General features: G+C 46.2%; 1 protein-coding gene across 2 annotated transcripts in view; it reads right to left on the bottom strand.

The window, feature by feature from the left end:
- The window catches only part of CCND3 (cyclin D3), an 88,762-nt gene that overhangs the window by 7,456 nt on the left and 59,268 nt on the right, over positions 1-22,038 (bottom strand). The window lies entirely within an intron of this gene.

The following is a 22,038-nucleotide window of genomic DNA, read 5'->3' as shown; positions in this document are numbered from 1 at the left end:
ACGAAACCGAAGCACAGTAACAATCACAGAGTCTGTCGCCCAGCTAGGACTGGGAAGCTGAAGGCTGGCTCCAGATTCCGTGCTCTGCACCACAGCCACTGAAACTGCGATCCCCAAAATTGGCATTGCCGCCGAGCTGCTTAGAAACGGCCCAGCCCGGACCTGCCGGATCCGAATCTGCATTTCCACAAGACCCCTGGTGATCCCTGCGCACCATGAAGTATGAGAAGCACTGGTCTAAATCTGCATATTGCAGTAATAGGACAGGGCGGAAAGGCCGTGGATTCAAGGCCTCACCTTGTCATTCAGTTGGCTGTGTGGCCTTGGACGAGCCCTGAAGTCGGCCTTAGTTTCTGTTTGTGGAAAACATGGGCGGAGAAACTAGCTCCTCTGCGAAGGGAGTTCCTGGCTCCGACTCTATAAGACCTTCCAGTTGCCATTTCTTCTACTTCCCAAACTTTGGGTTACTTCGCAGTTTCCCCAAAGCTGAATGCTATGTGACCAAGAGGCAGACCACAGGCCTCCCGCAAGGCTCCAAATGGGAGAAAGCTTAAGGGGATCCCTGCCTCTCCTGGGGTCCTCCCCAGGGAAGAGCCACTAAAGAAGCGAGTTGTTAGAAAAATGACACTTACAGAAGAGGCAAGTTTTACGCTAAGCATTTTCTCAATGAATTGTTTCTGGGTTTGTTTTGGGTTTTTTGTTTTTGTTTTTTTTTTCAGTTTTTTATTTTTAAGTAATCTCTGCTCCTAATGTGGGGCTCAAACTCACAACCCCAAAATCTAGAGTCGCATGCTCTTCTGACAAAGCCAGCCACATGCCCTTGCTTTTTTAAATAAAATACATTTTACTATCATTTTCATATCATAGGAATATTCATTTACACTGTAGAAAACTTAAGACAATATGTATAAGCCCCGCAAAAAAGGAAATAACTACCTACAATTTCACCATCCAGAGACAACCCTTTAAAGTCAGTGTTTATCTTTCTAAAATTGTTCTATGAATAAACATATTTTTAGGAATAAAATTGCAAGCTGTTTTGTAAGGTTTTCTTTTTCACTAAAAAATACTGTTAATACTTATTTCATGTCATTAAATATTCTACATTTTAAAAATTTTTTTAATATTCTACATTTTTAATGGCTATGTAGTATGCCTTTGGTGAATGTATCAAAATATATTTTACCAAAACTGTATTGTTGGAAATTTAAGTTGTTTCTAGTTCTTCCCTACTAGAAACAATACTGTAAAATATTTCTGTCATAATCTTTGTGCACATTCACGATTATTTCTAGAAATGAATTAATTTCTAGAAGTGGAATTTCTCAATGTAAGGTTATGAAACAGTCTAAGGCTTTTGATGCAGTTCTTATTACCAAATTTCCCTGATAAGAAGCTGAACTGAGGGGCCCCTGGGTGGCTCAGTTGGTTAAGTGTCTGCCTTTGGCTCAGGTCATGACCCCAGGGTCCTGGGATCACCCCGGGCTCTCTGCTCCTTGGGGAGCCTGCTTCTCCCTCTCCCTCTCCCTCTGCCTTGTGCTTCCTCTCTCTGTCAAATATATAAATAAAATCTTTTTTCTTTAATTTTTTTAAGGCTTTATTTATTTATTTGACAGAGAGAGAGAGCAAGCATGACCGGGGAGCAGCAGGCAGAGGGAGAAGCAGGGTCGCTGCTAAGCAAGGAGCCCGATGCAGAACTTGATCCCAGGACCCTGAGCCGAAGGCAGACGCGTTAACGACTGAGCCACCCAGGCACCCCTAAATAGAATCTTAAAAGAAAAAAAAAAAACTGAACTGATCTAATGAACAAACACTAGAAAACTTGAAAGAAAAAACAAACACTACCAACTGGAGAGATGAAAATAGTACATCAGTAATTCCATGTATTTTAATTCCGGAGCACTTGCATCAGCGTGAACGTGCGCCACGCGCCCTGTCTGACCTTGCAAGTCCTTTACCTCTGTCTTCAAAATACTAACATGCGATTTCTTTAGCTAATCATGGCAACGCACCCTTTCATGAAAGAGAAGACTAAATTTAAAATTATAAAGATTGGGTATGAAGTTCTGGGGAGACAAAGATGTGGAAGTGTAAGAGACTTTAACGTAGCGGGAGGACTAAAAAAAACCGTGGCTTTTGGGGGCGCCTGGGTGGCTCAGTCGTCAAGTGTCTGCCTTTGACTCAGGTCATGATCCCAGGGTCATGGGATTGAGCCCCAGGGCAGGGTCTGCGCTCAGTGGGGAGCCTGCTTCTCCCTCTCCCTCTGCCTGCTGTTTCCCCTGCTTGCGCTGTCAAATAAATAAATAAAATCTTTAAAAAAAAGTGTAGCATTTCAAGTACAGAAGCAGAAACTAGATCTGTCCTGAAGAAAGGTATTTCTTTACTTCCAGAATGATTGAGTAGGACTGTTGAGATAAGAAAACTGTATCTTTGATGAGAGAGTAAATCACCATTATTTCCTATCTTCAAATTTTTTCCAGGCTTATTGCGATATGATATATACCTGAGTTCTAGTAGTTTAAGGCAGCCAATATAATGATTTGGTATATGTATATGTTGCAAAGTGACTACCACGAGCCGTTCAGTTCACAACCATCACCTCACACATGACAGTTTCTCCCCTTCTGATGAGAACTTTTAAGATCTATTCTCTTAGCAACCTTCAAATATACAATACCGTAGTTAACTGTAGTCACCATGTTGTGCCTTATATCTCCAGAACTTATCTACCTTATAGCTAAAAATGTGTACCTTTTGACCACCTTCGCCATTTCCCCTACCCACCACACCTTCCCACCTCCTGACAAGCAACAACCTGTTTTCTGTACCTGAGTTCCGCTTTCCTAGATTCCACATACAAGTGAGATCACACGGTACTTGTCTTTCTCTGACTTACTGCAGTTAACATAATGCCCTCAAGGTCTGTCAGTGTTGTCATAAATAGCAGAATTTCTTCCTTTTTTAATGGCTGAGTAATCTTTCATTATAAAAAATCTTTATATTTTTTATGGACAAAAAACTGGACAGATGAGAAGTGGAATATCAGTAACAATATTTTGACATTAGACATTTACATGTCTTATGTAAATGATTACCTATTTATGTCCTTTGCCAGTTCTTTTATAAGAATTTTTTTCTTATTGATTTATAAGTGCTCATTATATTTGAAGGATGTTAACCCCTTTTCATATATTTCTTTGTCATATATTTTGCAATTTTTTTTAGTTCATTGTTTGCTTTTCACTTTTGGTTCATGGGAGATTTCTTTTTTTTAACAAATAAAAGTTTTTTATTTTACATAGCCTTATCTACTGATATTTTCTGTAATGACTTCTGCCTTTGAATTGTGCGTTAAAATCATAATTTTATCTATAATAAAATTATAGCAGCATTACAAGAAAATGTAGGAATTATTTACAGATGAATGTTTTTTTATCACCTAGGGAACTTGTTGAAAATGCAGTATTCCGGGCCCTGCCTCAGGGCTTTTCATTCTTCAAGTCTGTCATGAGGCCCCACAAATCTGCGTTTTCAAGAGCACATGAAGTTGGGTGTGTTTTTTTTTAATGCGTACATTGTTACATACCTTTATTCATTATATCAGATTAAGTGGGGCTCTAGCCTGGTTTTCCCAAATTATCACTGATTTAACAATCTGTTCTTTCTTTGTCACTCACTTCTCTGCTGTAAGCACCCCCTGGCCTGGTTCTCGCACTTCAGACTATGCCTTATTTTTTACATTCATGGCCAAAGACATTCTCAGGGGAATTGGCCCTCAGAATTCTTGCAGCTTTTGTCTATGGAAATTCACCTGAGGGCGCCTGGGTGGCTCAGCTGATTAAGGGACTGCCTTGGGCTCAGGTCACCACCCAGTGGTCCTGGGTTCTAGTCCCACATGGGGCTCCCCAGCCCCCCCCCCCCCCGCTTTGTGGGGAGCCTGTTTTTCCCTCTCCCTCTGCCTCCCACTTCCCCTGCTTGTACACTCGCGCGCTCTCTCTGTCAAATAAATAAATCTTAAAAGAAAGAAAGAGAAATTCACCTGGTCTTTAGCCCAGTATCAAGCATAGAGGTACTTAAGAAAAAACACCAAAAGCTTATCCAGTCTGAAATAACCATGGTCCCTTCACTTCCAAGAGAACTGGCCTTCAGCTACAACAAGAAGTATGTAAGTCAGCCCGGAAAACTCCAGTTAGACAATGATATGAGACAGAGGAAACAGAATCTTCTCTACAGACCTCTAAAAACATGGCAGGACCTCTCACTGCCCTCCCCATCTCATCATTTCCCCTTCCACCACTGGTCAGCCCATTAATCCTCTCTGCTGTTTCTTTCTTTTCTCCCTCCCTCCCTCCTTTTCTTCTTTTTTCTTCCTTTCTTTCTTTTTTCTTTTCTTTTTCTTTCTTTCTTTCTTTCTTTCTTTCTCTTTCTTTCTTTCTTTCTTTCTTTCTTTCTTTCTTTCTTTCTCTCTTTCCTTCCTTCCTTCCTTCCTTCCTTCCTTCCTTCCTTCCTTCCTTCTTTCAGATTTTATTTATTTGAGAAAGAGACAGAGAGAGCACGAGCAGGGGGAGGGGTAGAGGGAGAGGGACAAACAGACTCCTTGCTGAGCACAGAGCCTGATGTGGGGCTCAATCCCAGAACCCTGAGACTGTGATCTGAGCCGAAGTCAGACGCTTAATCGACTGAGCCACCCAGGCACCCCTGCTCCATTTCTTTATTCATCCTTGGACTCAGATCCAACCTCCTCCAAGAAGCCTCCCTAGAACAATCCAACTACAGGAACCAATCCTCTGGCCTCCAAACTGCTGCACACCCAACTGGACATGCCCTCTACCTGTGCACTTGGCTGGCTGGTTCTGGCCCTGCTCTCTGTCCCTATCCCGAGTGTAGCTCCTGGAAAGGGGAAGAGAATCCATATGTATTGAGATTCAGCTAAATGCCAGGCACTGGGCAGGTGTTTATGGTCCACTGTTCCCCCTCTAAGAATGGTTTTTGGATGGGAAAACTGAGGTACCATGGAGTTAAATAACATACTGAAGGTCTACTTAGCTCTTCCCAAACCATATTGTTTTTAATGCTATAGTGCCTCTTCTTCAGGAAGGGACTGGGTCCTATATGCCTGGGTCTCTTCTGCAAGACCTAGCCCTGTGTCGTGACCATCAGCAAGAAAATCAGTCCTTCATGGAGGGCTCACTGTGTCCCACTCACTGTCCGTACCTGATAGGCATTAAATCGTCTCATTTTCACATCAACTTTATGAGAAGCATACTATTATTTCACCCCGTTTTACATAAAAGGAAACTAAGTCTCAGAGTAGCTAAATAATTTGCCCAAGGTCACACAGGAAGTCAGTGGTAGAGGCAGGTTTCCACCCGGGCAGTCTGGCTGCAGAGTTCCTGCTCTTAACTAATTCACTCTTCTGCCTCTTATGCTTGTTCCATGAATGTGTGTTGATTTATTAGTTGTTGATTTATTGAGGAAGCAGCACACAGAGACTACACAGTCCTGGAAGGTAGGGTGAGAACTTGTACCCTGGGAAAGGGAACTCCTGGTGAGCAGGGCGTTTTGAGGGATACCTCTGCCTCACCCCAGGCTGGGACTGCCATGCCCAGGGCTGAGTCATCCTGAACCTCCAGGGCCAAGGAGCCGGTCAGCTACCAGCCGGCTGTCCTCTAAGGAGGCAGGTGAGCTCAGCGCTGCGCCAGGTCAGAGAGGCTCCTGGAATGTTGGCTTCACCAGTCACCTCTACCGCAAAGGAATAGGGGCTCCCCTTGTTTTTTGTAAGAACAAAAAAACAAAAACAAAAAACGACAAAGCAGTGACCCGGGCCAATATGGGAGGAGTTTCTGCCCAGGTGCACTCAATTAGAAAAAGTTGCTCAAGGAAACGGCAAGTTAGAGGAGGGGCGGGAATGGAATGCCACAGGCCAGATGAAAAGCCCCAAGAAGGAAGCATTACAATGCTTTCTTCCTCCTCTTCTTCCTTCTCCCACTCCTCCTCCTCTCGGACACTGAGATGTCCCCCTCTGGGAACTGAGGGGGTGAAGAAAGTGATGGGGGAGGCTCAGCTCCCCTCCCTCCCCTCCTCCCCCCCCCCCCCCCCCCGTCTGACTCCCTGTCTCCGTTCTGTGGCTCAGTTACCTTCAAACCCATTGAGAGGACAGGTAGAGGCAAGGCAGCCTTGGGGTGGGGAAAGGCTCTGGAGTCAGGCTGCTAGAGGGCAAAGCCTGCCTCCAGGCCTTATGACTCTGAGGGAGTTACTGGAACCTCTCGGTCTGTTTCCTCTTTTGTCCAATGAGGATAATACTCATAGCCCATGCTGGGGTTCTGAGGACTAAACAGGCAGAAAACATCTCACCTTGGCTTAGCACACGGCGAGCGCTCAAAGATGGTAGTTTCTGGAGGCACCTGGGTTGCTCAGTTGGTTAAGCGTCTGCTTTCGGCTCAGATCATGATCCCAGGGGATCTGCTTCTCCCTCTCCTTCTGCCTCTCCCCCTGCTCATTTTCTCTCTCTCTCTCTCTCAAATAAATAAATAAAATCTTAAAAAAAAAAGGATGATAGTTACTGTTGTCGTTGTTTGTTGTTATTATTATTATTATTATGTCTCTCAAGGAGTACCCCTTTTGCTATGGACATGTACCCAGAACCTCTCAGAGAACAGCGAATTATTATTATTATTATTATTATTATTATTATTATTATTATTATGTCTCTCAAGGAGTACCCCTTCTGCTATGGACATGTACCCAGAACCTCTCAGAGAACAGCGAATTATTATTATTATTATTATTATTATTATTATTATTATTATGTCTCTCAAGGAGTACCCCTTCTGCTGTGGACATGTACCCAGAACCTCTCAGAGAACAGCAAAAGTCTGAGCGGTGGAAGCCCCCTTCTGGGCAGGCAGCTCTAGCAAATGTCTATGCTCCAGCTCATGACGTGAAGTGTGTGGTCAGGGTGAGTGGTGAGCACTGCAGGGCCCGGGGCCACAGGGCTCCGCACTCCCCATCCCTGGCTGTGTGACTGTGGGCAAGTTATACCACCTGTCTGTGCCTCAGTTTCCTTTTCTGAAAATGAGGATAATAATAGTACCTCCCCTACAGAGCGGTGGCGAGGCTGCAACGGGCTCTTTCTGTGTAGAACACACAGACCAGTGTCTGGCATACGGTAAGCCACTGAAAGTGAGCTGTGACAGCGGTCGTTAAAGACAAACTCCTTCATGCGTATGGACTATTTATGATAACAAATGTAATACAATGGTTATGGAGGCACCTGCAAAATAAAACACACTAGGGATTACTCTTGCTTTGGTGAAGGTTTGGCAAATTCTTTGCCTTCGAGAGGGTGAAGAAGACAGTGCTCCGGTCGATGAAACGATCTAGTTCACCAAACATGGTCTGAGAGGTGGGGAGGGAAAAAATGAAATGAAATGAAATGAAATGAAATGAAATGAAATAAAATAAAATAAAATAAAATAAACATGGTCTGATACATCATTCTTGGATTTCCTCGTTTTCTGAGAACTGAAGGAACCTATATGTGAATCCTATTTTCCCCCAACTTTGTACTTTAAAATATTTCAAACCTTCAGAAAAGCTGCAAGAATAGTAGTATTCGGGGCGCCTGGGTGGCACAGCGGTTGGGCGTCTGCCTTCGGCTCAAGGCGTGATCCCGGCGTTATGGGATCGAGCCCCACATCAGGCTCTTCTGCTATGAGCCTGCTTCTTCCTCTCCCACTCCCCCTGCTTGTGTTCCCTCTCTCGCTGGCTGTCTCTCTCTCTCTGTCGAATAAATAAATAAAATCTTTTAAAAAAAAAAAAGAATAGTAGAATTCACCCAAATCCATGTGTGTTCTGTTGAACTACTGGAGACCTAATTACAAACATCACAACTCCTCATCCGTACATATTTCAGCCTGTGTCTCTGAAGAATGCGGCTGTCTCCCACACAACCACAAAACAATGATCGCAATTAGAAAGTGCGCACGAACACAATACCACAAACAATCAATATACAAAGGTCCCCAGGTGTTCCACCAATATCCTTTCGTAGTTTTTTTCCTCCTCCACCCAAGATCCCATCAAGGATCATGCATACACTGTTACCCTAACTCTTTAATCTCTTTTATTCTAGAACAGTCCCTGACCCGTTTTTTAAATAAGTCTTTGATAACACTGGTATTTTTGAAAGTCAGTGGTTTTAGACAGTGTGCCGATTTGGGTTTGTCTGATTATTTTCTCCTGATTATGTAAAGACGAAATATTTTTGGTAGAGATACTACGCAGGTAGTGTTGTGTCTAAACATATATTTTGGGGGCACCTGGATAGCTCAATCGGTTAAGCATCCGAGTCTTGAGCTCAGGGTTGTGAGTTCGAGCCCTGTGTTGGACTCCACACTGGGCGTGGAGCCTCCTTAAAAATAAATAAATAGGTAAATAAATAAGTGTATATCTTATAGTGGAAAAATCAAGCATTAAACCAAACTGAACATAATTTTGTTTTTTTCTTCAAGGCTTCAGGAGATACATCAGGGCGTACAGTGTTTCAGGCCATACTTTTGAGCGTTTCTTGTACAATATCTCAAATCAGTCACCTTCAGAAGTATTTCTCCACTCCTCAGGAAAAGCTGAGTGTATCGATTCCTATATAGAATACTTAATTTGTAAATGGTGCCCATACCTGCTACTCTACTCGATCACGCACACTGTAGACCATACTACGAAATTTGAAAGGGTAAGACAAAAATACACAGAATAGAATTTTTCACATTTTCCTCCCACTCCACAACAGGAAGTCCTACACCCAGAGTTCACCATTATTTGCCTAACCAGCTCCGGAGACAGGCCTCATTATTCATCAGGAAACTCTCCCAAGGAACCCAGCTGGCTCAGAGGGTAGAGCATGGGACTCCGGATCTTGGGGTTGTGAGTTTGAGCCCCACACTGGGTATAAGAGATTGCTTATAAATAAAATATTTTAAAAAACCAATAATAACAAAAAACCACTTTCCCACTGACACTGGGTGAGCCTTAAAAAATCTCAACACAGGGGCGCCCAGCTAGCTCAGTCAGTCGAGCATGCAACTCTTGATTTCGGGGTTGTAAGTTCGAGCCTCATGTTTGGTGTAGAGATTACTTAAAAAAAAATAAAATATTTAAACAAAGAAATCTCAATACAATCAACACAGCACTGCAGGCAGCACTACTGAGTCAGAGAATTCAGAGCGGGCATGTGAGCTGACCTGTTCTCTGTTTCTGTTTCACACAGGAGGTTGCATTCTTGGCCGTTTCACATGGATGTCCAGTAGGCACCTGTATTTTTAAAATTATTTTTATATTTTTAAAAGATTTTATTTATTTATTTGAGAGAGAGAATGGGGGGGTGGGGAGGGAGAAGCAGACTCCTCGCTGAGCAGGGAGCCCGACAACGTGGGACTCAATTGCAGGACTCTGGGATCATGACCTGAGCTGAAGGCAGACACTTAACCGACTGAGCCACCCAGGTGCCCCCAATAGGCACCTTTAAATTCAACTTTTCCAAAACTGAGATCCTAATCTTTCCCCTGTTCCAAACCTGCTTCTCCCACGGGCTTCCCCACATTAGCAAAAGGCAACTCCATCCTTCCAAAACAAGGCCAGAACACTTGGTGTCATTCCTGAGTCCTCTCTTTCAAATCCCACATCCATTCATCAGCAGAGCAGAGACGCTCTACTTTCAAAATACCACCCTCTTCTCTCTGCCTCTGCTACCTCCCTGGTCCAAATTCAATCCTTCCTTGTCCTTATTGGTCTCCCACACCCACCCCATTACCCATTTCTGGTTGATTCTATGCCCCCAAACACATCTCCAACCCTCCCCTTTCCTCTATTCCCACTGCCACCATCCTGGCATAGTTGCACCGCCTGGCTCACGGTGGGTATAGCCTCCCAGTGGGTATCCCCTGATCCACCCGTGCCCCCTCCGGTCTCGTCTCAACACAGCAGCGCGCTGGCAGCTCCTCAGTCCACTCCTGGTGACTGCCAAAGTTCTTGCGAGGTGCCCTAGACCCCGCGTGATCTGCTCCCACCCCATTTCCCACTACTCTCTCATCCACTTGGCTCTTTCTGGAACAGATGCTATGTGTGTCGCTAACATCCTATATCTGCTTATAGTTTGTTCCTTCCCCACCCCACCAAAGCAGAATGGTGCCTGGTCATAGTAGGTGACCAAAAGATGTCTTCTGAATGAATGAATGAATGAATGAATGAATGAAACAAACTAGAGGTAAGAAAAATGCCAGCATGAGTCACAGGATAAACGGCAACTTGTTGGTGGTAAGGGAGCTGGTGGGGAGGGGTGGGGCTGGACACGGGGACAGCACAGGTCCCACCCAAAGCTGGGAGGTACTGCTTAGCCCCAGCCTTTTCGCTGCACGGCGGTCATGAGTGCAGCTGCACATTCTCTTGTTTTCCAGGCACACACAATGCTGTAGGGATTGGATCGGAGGGGCGGGGAGCAGTTTGCAATCTCTAGCACACACACGGCTTGAGAAAAGAAACCTCCGGTACTAGCCCGAACCTGTTTAGTCGCTCCTTATCATAAACTTAGAACACAGGGTATATATGTACATATTTGCTTTTTCTCCCTCTTCCTGGCTGTCTGGATTCGGAAATAAATGAAGCTTTCCTGTCCTATTACTCTTTCTGAGATTCCTGTTCAACAGCCAGGGGTGAGCATGTGAGCCTCCAGGGTGAATGAGCAACCCGCCACAGCAAAACACCTGGCAGAGAGAGACCTGTCCCTGGGCTCTCAGCTGGGAAGCAAAGAAGCCAGCACGCTTCATTCTAGGCAGCAGACAGTCCTGGCACTGGGTTAGCATCGTGACTAAGCAAGTGAGCTCTAGAGTGAGGCTGGTGCCTGGCTCTGCCGTTTGCCGGCTGTGTGATCCTAGGCAGGTTATTTAACTTCTCTGTGCTAGGCTTCTCCTCTGCAGACCTCATAGGTGGTGGCAAAAACTAATATGGGAAAAAATATCGACAACAGTGCCAGGCTCATAGGAAGTACTCAGGAGCTGTGATCAACAACCCACATTTATCAAGTATCTTCCTTGGCCAAGGCCTCCGGAAGGCTTTAAGACGTCCTAGAAAATTCTTTTTTAATTCAATTTTATTATTTTTTTTAAATATCTTATTTATTTGACAGAGAGAGAGAGAGCACAAGCAGGGTGAGCCGCAGGCAGAGGGAGAAGCAGACTCCCCGCTGAGCAAGGAGCCCAATGCAGGACTCCATCCCAGGACCCTGGGATCATGACCTGACCTGAAGGCAGATGCTTAACTGACTGAGCCACCCAGGCGCTCGGAGATGTCCTAGAATATTCTGGACATGAGTCAGAAATGAGAAGCCCCCACTTTAAGAGTTTCCAGTGTAAAGCGAATAACTACGATGATCCTGCATCATGGAGAAATCATTCGTACAGAAGACTTTTACCTGGGTATTTGTAACACCCACCAGAAACAGGAGGGGTAATTTACGTGATGGGAAGGCTGGGCTGCATCGCGAGTGGTAGGTGCTGGTGGTCCTGGACCCCTGATTTGCAGGAGACAGCCTGTGGTGGAAGACGCAGGGCTGCAGGAGCTCAGAGAGTAAGTGGGGCGTAAGAAGGGAGAGGCAAGGAGTAGTGTGTCTCAACTGTGGGGTAACCACGTACCGTAGCACACCACAGAATTTTAGGTGGTAATAATAATGGTAAGAGTCCTAATGATAATAGTTGCCAAGCACTTTCTCTCAGCCAGGCACTGAGAGCTTTATCGTGTTTGCTCTATGAGGCAGAAGTGCTGTGACTATCTTCACATGGTGGATGCGAACAGAGAAACACAAAGAAGTCAGGTACGGTAGACACAGCCAGCCAGCAAATGGCTGCCTTGGTTTGGGCTCCCTGGAAGCAGACTCTGAGACAAGGATTCCAGGGAAGTAATTTACCTGAGAGATGGTCCCTGGAAGCACCCAAAAGGGAGTGGGGAAATGAGATCGGAAAGGGGAGGAAGGCAGTGAAGAGTGCGTGATGCGGTGAGTTACCACTGTGGGCCAACAGAGCTCATTTCTGCTGGAGATAAGGAACAGTGCTTGCCTGGCAGTCACTGCACCCACAGGGGAGAGGCGAGGGAGCCGGGATACCTGTCCTCCAATTCCCAACAGCCAGAGGAGGAGGGCTGCTGGGGATGGAGGGAAGGGCCTGGAATTAACTACCTAGCACTTGCTTCCTGTGAGAGGGCACAGTGGACTGCAACAGACAGAACAAGCCATCAGGCAAAGTCACAGTGCTGGCGCGTGGAAGTAGGGGTGCACTGCAGTGGTGAGTGCCGTGGGCAGCCGCATGGAGCCCGGCTGCATGTACCACATTGGCAGAGCGAGCATGAGTTCTAAGCCTGAATAAATATTTTTAAGTTCTGTGCTCATTTTAAAGTAGTGTGAGGCGCCTGGATGGCTCAGTCAACCTTGGGCGTCTGCCTTCAGCTTGGGTCATGATCCCGGAGTTCCAGGATCGAGTCCTGCGTGGGGCTCCCTGCTCAGCGGGGAGTCTGCTTCTCCCTCTGCCCTTCCCCCCATTCGTGTTCATGTTCCCCCCCTTGCAAAAATAAATAAACAAACAAACAATCTTAACAGCATGTCCATGACAGTTGGGAAATCACAAAAGAGGAATGAAAGGGCAGAACTTTGAATCTGAACACCAGCACTTGAGTCCCAGGACCTGGCTCTATCCAGATCTCTCTCTCTCTCTCACACACACACACACACACACACACACACACACACACACACACACAGAAACCAGGCAAACACACTTCAACTCCAGGAGCCTGTTTCCCAGCTACAAAAGAGGGATAACAACAACACACACTGCTTAGAAGGGGATTCTGAGACCAATGGAGATCACACACCAGTTGAAAAGCTCTAAGGAGGGGCGCCTGGCTGGCTCAGTGAGAAGAGCATGTGACGTGATCTCGGGGCTGTGGGTTCAAGCCCCACATCTGAGTGTAGAGATTACTTAAATAAAGAAACTTAAAAAAAAAAAAGCACTAAGTAAACTGAAGTGCTATTAGCAAATCTAAGGGATGATTCCAAGGAACCCTGGGGAGAATCCACAGGGATGGGGACTCCTACTTTGTATCTCTTTGTGTGACCGAAAAGTCCCCATCATCTCCCTTCCAACTTCTTCCTTGCAAACCATCCATATTTTGATGAGGTGTCAGGTCGTCGTGTGTTTCACGGGAGGCTAGACACTCATCTCTGAGGCTGAATCTAAATTACTCCCCACCAAATCATGATAATCCCGCACCTGGTTTACGAATGGGCAGCTACCAAATTCTGGCCAATAAATGTGAAGTAAGTCTGCTAAGGGGCTTCAATAAACAGAGTAGAAGAGAAAAAAAAATCATTTCTGCCCTGTGTGAGAATGGAGAAAGATATGCTAATATTTATTGTATGCTTACCATGTGCAAAGCACTAGTCTAAGACTTAAAAACAGAACAAAACCCGAATGCATTTAATCCATAAAATGTTAAACTTTTGAGGTAAAATACTATTATCATTCCATTTTCCAGAGAGGTTAAGCATTACCCAGTGTCATATAGCTATGGGATTTGGAACCAGGGTTAGCTGCAAAACCCACCCTCCTAACCACTGTGTTGTGATGCTGGAGCAAGTGCAGCCATCTTGCAATAAGAGAAGAAGCTGACACCTGACAACGACACAGCTACAAGAGCAGAATAAATTCCTCTCCCTGATAATGTTGTTGAACTGCTGAATTAACCAATCCTGGGACACCTGCTTCTGGACTTTTTGTGATGTATGAGGTAATAGATTTTCCTTATTGTTTAATTTAATTCCTCAAATAAAAGTTCCTTCCTCTACTATCACCCACATTATGGGACAAACTTCAATAGCAACCAGGAAAAGAGTTCTACCGAAAATTCAAGAAAGAAGCCATTTCAATATTACCTAAAGTCTTTCAGAAAATATAAAAAGAGGCTTCCCCTCTCAACTGATTTTTAGTGTCACTTTGATTCCAAAGCCAAACAAGAACAGTATGAGAAAAGAAAATTACACTCATGAATGCAAAATCCAATGCGAGATAATAGCAAACTGATTCCAGCAATATATAAAAGGATACTATGTTATGATTGTGTTGACTTTATGCCAAAAATGCTTGGTTAGTTTATTTTTTTAAATCTATATAAGTCACCCCACGAAAAGATTAAAGGGTTAAAAAACCCCATATGATCACATCAACAAATACCCAAAAAAGCATTGATAAAATTCTATACCCGTTCACAGTAAGAAAAGAACTCTTGGCAAAGCAGGGATAGATGGGAACTTCCTTGGTCTGATATAGGACATCTACAAAAACCCTACAGTAAACATCCTGTCTCATAGTGATACATTAAGAGTAAAGCAGGCAAAATGCCAAACGTCCAGGCCAGTGGGAGAACTTCAAGGGCAAAGGCAGGGAAAGACCGAAGTGCCAGTTCCTCCTCCGTGTCCAAACTGCCCAGTCCTTTCCTGGGACTAGCAAGGCCATCTGTTCCCAATGTTCTCGCGGTAGGCCATCATCTTCCCACCTTTCTCTCAACTGGTACATTTTTTAAAAAATTTATTTATTTATTTTAAGGAGAGAGAGAGAGAGAAAGCTCATGCTGGAGACTGCGGGGCGGGGAGAGGGGGCAGATGGAGTGACTCTTCAAGCAGACTCCCTGCCAAGCACAAAGCCCCAGGAGCGGTTCAGGCTCCATCCAGGACCTTGAGATCAGGACTGGAGCTGAAACCAGGAGCTGGAGGCTCAACTGACTGAGCCACCCAGGCGCCCCTCACCTGTGGTACACTTTTATGAATAGCACCGTCTTTCTTCTGGTCCTCAGATTTTAAACTCTGGCGCCATCTTGGATTTCTTTCTTTGGTTTCCGACATCTAATCCATTACCTGAGCCAAAATGAAACCACCCCTGAAACTAAGCCCACCCTTCCTATCCTTCCAGCAGACTTTGAGCAAATGTCTCAAAACCTGCCACCAAAGTAAACCCTTTACAGCAGAGAAGAGAGAATGCATCTCTCTGAGGAATCTGGTAGCATAATCCAAAATTAACCCCCTGCAAACCTGAAATTTATTTGAAGTCTAACATTCTGCCTTAGAAATTAGGGGCGCCTGGGTGGCACAGCGGTTAAGCGTCTGCCTTCGGCTCAGGGCGTGATCCCGGCGTTATGGGATCGAGCCCCACATCGGGCTCCTCCACTATAAGCCTGCTTCTTCCTCTCCCACTCCCCCTGCTTGTGTTCCCTCTCTCGCTGGCTGTCTCTGTCTCTGTCAAATAAATAAATAAAATCTTTAAAAAAAAAAAAAAGAAATTTATATATACATGTGTACAATAGAGCCATAATTGTTGTAATATAAAAATAATGGTTTGAGTCACTTATGGTTAAGGGAAATTAAACTTTAGAGAAGCCATGTACACAGTAAGACTGGCAGGAGTTTCAAACCCTCTTGTGAAGGGCTGGGCTTCTAGTACTATTGCAAAAGCTCCGAGAGCCTCTCGGTCTTCACACTGCTTCCAGACAGATCCAGATCAATGGCCCAGAGCCATCAGATTAATCTCTCATAGACACTCCTTTCATCTCCAGTCCAAGGACCTGCTTATCGGGTCAAATTTAAAAGTCAACCAGCCTGGCTTTTAAAGTTCTCCCTCAAGAGGCCCCAACCACCCTGTCCAATTTTATCTCAGCCAGAGCACTCCAGTCCACCTCAAGGCCTTATCACCCACCACTGGCATCTTGCCCCTTTCTCCAAATCCAGCTCTTTCCTTCAAGGCCTAGCTCCTGGACCACCAATCCCATGAAGCTTCCGGGGCTGTAGGACTGAATAATCAGGGAAATTTAGAGCTGGAACGATCAATGATGGTCAGAGAGGGAAGCTGACTTGCCCGAGGGCACACAGCCAGTTAAGGCCAGTCAAGGGTCCTTTTAAATGATTCTCAACGTTTCCTGTGAATAAAACACTGGAAACTCTGAGGGGTCCCAGATCCTTTCATTCCCAAATGTGGTTAGCCTGCTGTACAAGGTGCTGCGTAAAGCTGTGCACTTTGGCTCCAGACTCCCTGTTCAGGCAATCTCCCCGCTCCAAAGGTCTTTCTCCCACCTTCTGTCAGTCATTCACACTCGCAACATCCAGTTTAAGATTCCTCTGATTATAGGTTGTTTACTTTTTCCTTTTAAAATTGTCATTAGCTAAAAAACAAACAAAAAACAACTATAAATAAAGTTGTCATTAGTGTTGCTACCACACTGAACAAAAAAGTGCATTTTTAGGGAAGATCCACACTTCCTCCAAATTCACAAATCCAGCCAGGTGACTCAGCTCTCTTTTTCTTTTTTTACATTCCCTCCAGGAGAGCTTGTATCATTCATTCTCATTCATTCATTTATTCCCCAGATCCTTACTGAGACCTTACGACATGCCAAGATACTCCTGGGGCCCTAAACAATACAAATATAAGACAGTTCTTTTTTTCTTATTAAAGAGAACACAGTCTCCTGGGGGAAATAAAATGTGCTTTGCTTTCCTTCTTAATAATTTACCTTTGCTTGATTCTTTAATTGACTCAAGAATGGGGGTTTTTGGCCTTTGACTCATCGTGTGGCCAGAAAAGTTCCCTGAAATCAGGAATTGAATCTTCTCACTTTTTTTTGGTAAGTAGGTAGAGTTCAAATGTTCCAATTACTACTGATTGTCCCGGTATAATTATTAATGGCATACCCTTTCGCCATCAAAAGCGTCCCAGTGTGGAATGACGAGCGCTGGTGAGGCTGTGGAAAAGCTGGAGCCCTCTAACTGCTGGTGGGAATGTAAAATGTTGCAGCCACTCTGGAAAATGGTTTGGCAGTTCCTCAAAATGTTAAACACGGAGTTACCGCCTAACGTCGCAATTCCACCCCTGAGCATACATGCAAGAAAAATAAAAAACATACGTCCACACAAAACCTTGCATACAGATGCCAGAGCATCATTACTATTCATAAGAGCCCCAAGGTGGAAGCAATCCAAATGTCGGTCCACACTTGAACAAACCCAATGAAGATAATGCGGTATGTCCACACAACGGACTATCACTCGGCCATTCACGCGAAGAAAGGCGGTCTTAATGCTTCACCGGGGCGGGAATGAACCCTGAAGCCTGATGGTAAGTGAAAGAAGCCAACCAAAAAGACCACAGTTCGTATGCTTCCATTCATACGTAGTGTTCAGAGTAGGACCACAGTTCGTATGCTTCCATTCATACGAAGTGTTCAGAGTAGGCAAATCTATAGAGACAGAAAACAGATGAGTGGTCGCCCAGGGTGGGGGTGGTGACGGTAATGGAGAGTGACCGCTAATGGGCACCGAGTTTCTTTCTGGGGTCATGAAAATGTTCTAAAAGGAGACGATGGCGATGACTGCACGGCTCTGTAAATATGCCAGAGAAACCACAGAATTGTACACTCGATATAGGTAAATTCTACAGTATGAAAATTAGACCTCAATAAGACTTTTTTATTTTTTTATTTTTATGAATTTATTTGTAAGTAGGCTCCATGCCCAGCGTGGGGCTTGAACTCACAGCCCAGCCAGGCGCCCCTCGATAAAACTTTTTTTAATGTAGTCCAGTTTGGAGAATGAATTCTCTGATCACCTCCTACCTAGGGAGGGCTTACCATCAGTAATTGAGAGCATAGGGACTTCTGAGTTAGACAGGCCTGAATCTACCCCTCACTTCTTGTGTGACCTGGGGGAAATGATCTACTTTTTCATCTGCAAAGCAAGGTAGTCATGCCTACCTCAGAGGCTAGATGTAATGTAAGATAATGCATGACAAGTGCTGGGAGCCCCCCACGCCATGTGCAAAGTGTTCAACTTTTAGCAAAAGTCTATACAGGATGGATGGATGAATGGACGGCCGGCCGGCCGGACAGACAGGCAGATGGGTGGACCAATGGGTGGAGCAGGCCTGAAGCAATTCAAGATTCAGATTGCAGATTACACCCATTCCATAAAACAAGATGTCCTCTTAAAAAGGAGCTCAAGGAGAAGAAGTGGACCAAGTTCACCACAGCCACCCACCCTGCTTAGCCATTCAGCTCCCTCATTAGTGTTTTGAGCCCCACAGTGTACAAAACCCTAGGCTGAGCTTTCTGGAGAATAATGGGGGAGAAGTCAGGATCCCCACTTTCAGGAGATTTCCCTCAGAAGTGGGAGGCTGGACGGATGTCCACACAAGACCAAGCGAACAAACCCAGGCTGAGCAGAAGGGCTCTGCGTGGCTCTGGACAGACAACCCAGACTAGGTCAACTGCATGTTCCCCTGGGACATGGCCTCCATCACCTCCCATCAGCTGCTGAGCTAAATCAGACGGTCCCAGAGATGCCTTCACCAAAACACTCCTCTGCAGCTCCTTCCCTGGCTCCTCTTCCTCCATCAGCCTTGAGAACAGTAAGCATCTTCCAGGGCTTAAGTCAAGGCCCTTGTTTTCTCTTCTCACACACACATCGGAGACACCCCCCCTTCCTTCAGCCTCCGCCTTCATGCTTCTCCAGTTCTAACCTCCAGCCCCAACTCCTGGCCTACACACCACCTAGATGTCACACAGCTGCCTCAAACTCAAGGTGCTCAAAACCTGTTCCTTCTCCTTTGTATGACGTGGCAGTGAACTGTGGTCCACTGAGTCACCCAAGCTAAAGACGCTGACATCATTCTTCTTCAGTGCCTCTTGCTCCCACCTAACATTTGGACTGGTGCAATCCTCTCTCCCCCCCACTGGTCTCCCTCCCCACACGCACCCCCTGCAACCCCGCTCCCCACTACTACTGCCCAGGCATTCTTTCAAGAACATCAGGAATGTACACATGCTTCCTTGGCTTCTTAAAACCTTAAAATCCCTAGGACGACCGAGATAAAATCCAGACCACTTATCTGAAATGGGCATGCCAAGTCTGCCATTAAAAAAAAAGGCTGTCACGATCTACCCTACGTTCTCCCTCCGGCCTTATCTCCTCTCCCTCAACAAACACATCCTCCACGTACTTATACTCCAGATGCGCTACATGGTCCAGCACTGATGATTCTGCGTAGCGCACACTTGCTTCCACCTAAGTTCCTCACCCACACCGCTCTTGGCGGCGCTCCGTCCTTCAAGGCCAGCTCAGGTGCCACTGCTGAGAAGACACTCGTCTCCATCCTCCTGTCGAAGTCCGAAGGAAGCTCCGGGGGGAGGTACAGCAGTTGGCCACAGAGGCTACTCTGGCTACGACCGGGGGGGGGGGGGGGGGGGAGTTTGCCGTGGCCAAGTCACCACATTTCAGGCTCTGGTCCTCAGCTTGGCAGAAGTGTGCTTTCTGAGACCGCTGGAAGGGTAGATACAGTTTAATTGTCTCGGATGAAGGCCACAGAAGCGGACACACGCCCCACAGCAAAACAGAGCCACCGAGTGACCCTGCATACCAAGCCCGCGGACCAGCGCGTGCTTTGCTCGACACGGGAAGCAAGCTCCAGCTGGAGGGCTCCGTGGTGCGCGCAGAGCCCGCCCTCGGCCGAGGCGCCCGCTGGGCCCCGCAAAAGACCGCGCAGAGGAAGGGTTGAGTCAATAGTTACCGAGCGTGGGTTTGACACCCAGCTCCTTCACGTCTTCTGTGACTTTGATTCATCTACCTAGACTCTCGGCTTCCTCATCTGTCAAATGGGGCTCAGGATCCCCTTTTCCTGGCTATTCCCTCTGCCTGGACCACTCTTCCCCTGGATGCCCACATAGCTCCCTCTCCTTCTTTCCTCGGGTCTCTGCTCCACTTTCACCTTTTCAGGGAGGCTCTTCCTGACCTTTCTAGATAAAATAGAAACCCCTCCCCTCATTTGTAGCACCCCCCGTGCTGCACACCCCACCGTATCCCCGAAGCCCAGACCAGCACAGCAGAATGGATGAATGAAGCGTGCCTACCCCATAGAGTTGTGAGGACATGAAGTGTTTGGGACTGGGCTTGGCCCACACCAAAGGTCCAAAAATATTAAACCTTATTAGGAGAGCCTCCTACTGTGAGAGCCTGTCACATACCAGGCATCCAGAGATGCCCAAAGGTAGCTGAGAGCTCAAGGGGCTCAGTCTTGTTGGAAAGACGGACAGAAGCCTCGGGAACCTAGCGACGCTGCACGGAGGCGAGGAGAACCTGGCATATCCGGGGCGTGGGCCGGCACAGCCAGCGGGAGGGCGCAAGACAGTCTGACGCCAGGAAGGAGAGCAGGACAGGAAGACAGGGCAGATGGTGAAGGGCCTGTGGCCACAGCAGAATTTCAGTTGTGTCCTAAAGGCACTGGAAAGCTATTAAAGGGTTTTCATCTGGACCAGAACCTGAGTACACAAGCGTTTGGAGTTTGGGGAGGAGTAAGTAGAGAAAGCAGTCTAGAGGTTCTTGCAATAATCTTGGGGCGCCTGGCTGGCTCAGTCAGAAGAGCAGGCGACTCTTGCTCTCAGGGTCATGAGTTCGAGCCCCACACTGGGTGTAGATATTGCTTAAAAATAAATAAATGATGGGGCGCCTGGGTGGCTCAGTCGTTAGGCGGCTGCCCTCGGCTCAGGGCGTGATCCCGGCGTTATGGGATCGAGCCCCACATCGGGCTCCTCCGCTGGGAGCCTGCTTCTTCCTCTCCCACTCCCCCTGCCTGTGTTCCCTCTCTTGCTGGCTGTCTCTCTCTCTGTCAAATAAATAAAATAAAAATCTTTTAAAAAAAGAAATATAAATATAAATAAATAAATAAATAAATAAATAAATAAATAAAACTTAAAAAAAAAAAAAAAGAGGTGCTTGCAATAACCTAATGAGAAATTCCAAGGGTGGCTTATGAAAATAGAAGAAACGCAGGAAACAGTCACTGGAACTCAGTGGCCATGTAGATGGCGGTGGAGGGACAGTCCAGGCTGACTCTAGGGATTCTGGAATTGGATGGAATCTGATTAGGAACCTAAGTGAAAGAACCAATTTAGGGGAAAAGGTTCTCTATTTCACATGTTGTTTTTGAAGTGCCACAGAGAAGTCCTGTGTCAGCCGGACATAATAACTAGGTCCTATTAATAGCGTTCTTACGAGTGCTTGGAATGCCTACTGGTTTCCTCCTTACAGCAATCATGTACGGTAGGCATTAATATCCCATTCTGCAGATAAAGAGACCAAGTCTTAAAAAAAACAGTGTAAAGAAATTTCTAAGGTCCACAGCCAGCAAGCAACCCAGCTCCGATGTGAGCTCCCAGTCCTGTCTGATGACACCTTCCCCTCTCCCCGACCTTAACCTTGATGCCTAGAGTCTGGACATCTGGAGTATGTACCTCTGAAGTCCTCAGCATGGGCAGCCCCGTCGTGGCCTGGAGAATACGAGGAATGCAGAAAACACTCTCTTTTAAGGGACAGGTAGAGAAAGAGGAACCACGGAAGGAAACAACAGTCCAAGAGGTCCGGAGAGGACGGAAGGAAGCCCAGGGAAAGAGCGGAGGCCAGCCGGATCACGACGCCTCCAGTGCCCGTCCCTCAGTCCCTCAGCCCGCAGACGGTCAGACCTACCGGCCCAAGCACCCCCCCACCCGCCACATTCTTTATTTGGATATGTTAATAGAGGCCACAGGTTATGGTTGAGCCCTCTGTGGCTCCAGGAGCCTTTGTGTCTCTTCAAATCAGTTTGCATATCTTTGCTCTGACCTATTCTGTATCGATTTTATAGTTTACATCAGAGGGAACAATCTTAATTTCAATTTCTGGGAAGTTTCTTCCAGTCTGACCTCCTGGGGTGTGGAATGTAGCACAGTGCATTCAGGCCTTCCGACTCAGGCCTAGATTAAACAATGGCTCTGCTGTGTGACCTTGGCCGAATTCCTCAAACCTCAGTGTTCTTACCTATAAAACGGGGCTAATGCAAGCAGCCTTGCAGGGATGGTTACGAAGGGGAGATAAATGTACCCACTAGTTTATAGTGATGTGCTGTGTTACGATTAGGTTGT

This window comes from Ursus americanus, chromosome 29, assembly GCF_024610735.1.
Source record: "Ursus americanus isolate L20-20 chromosome 29, mUrsAme1.1.p, whole genome shotgun sequence".
Taxonomy (NCBI): Eukaryota; Metazoa; Chordata; class Mammalia; order Carnivora; family Ursidae; genus Ursus; species Ursus americanus.
This window is presented reverse-complemented; position numbering and strand designations above follow the sequence as displayed.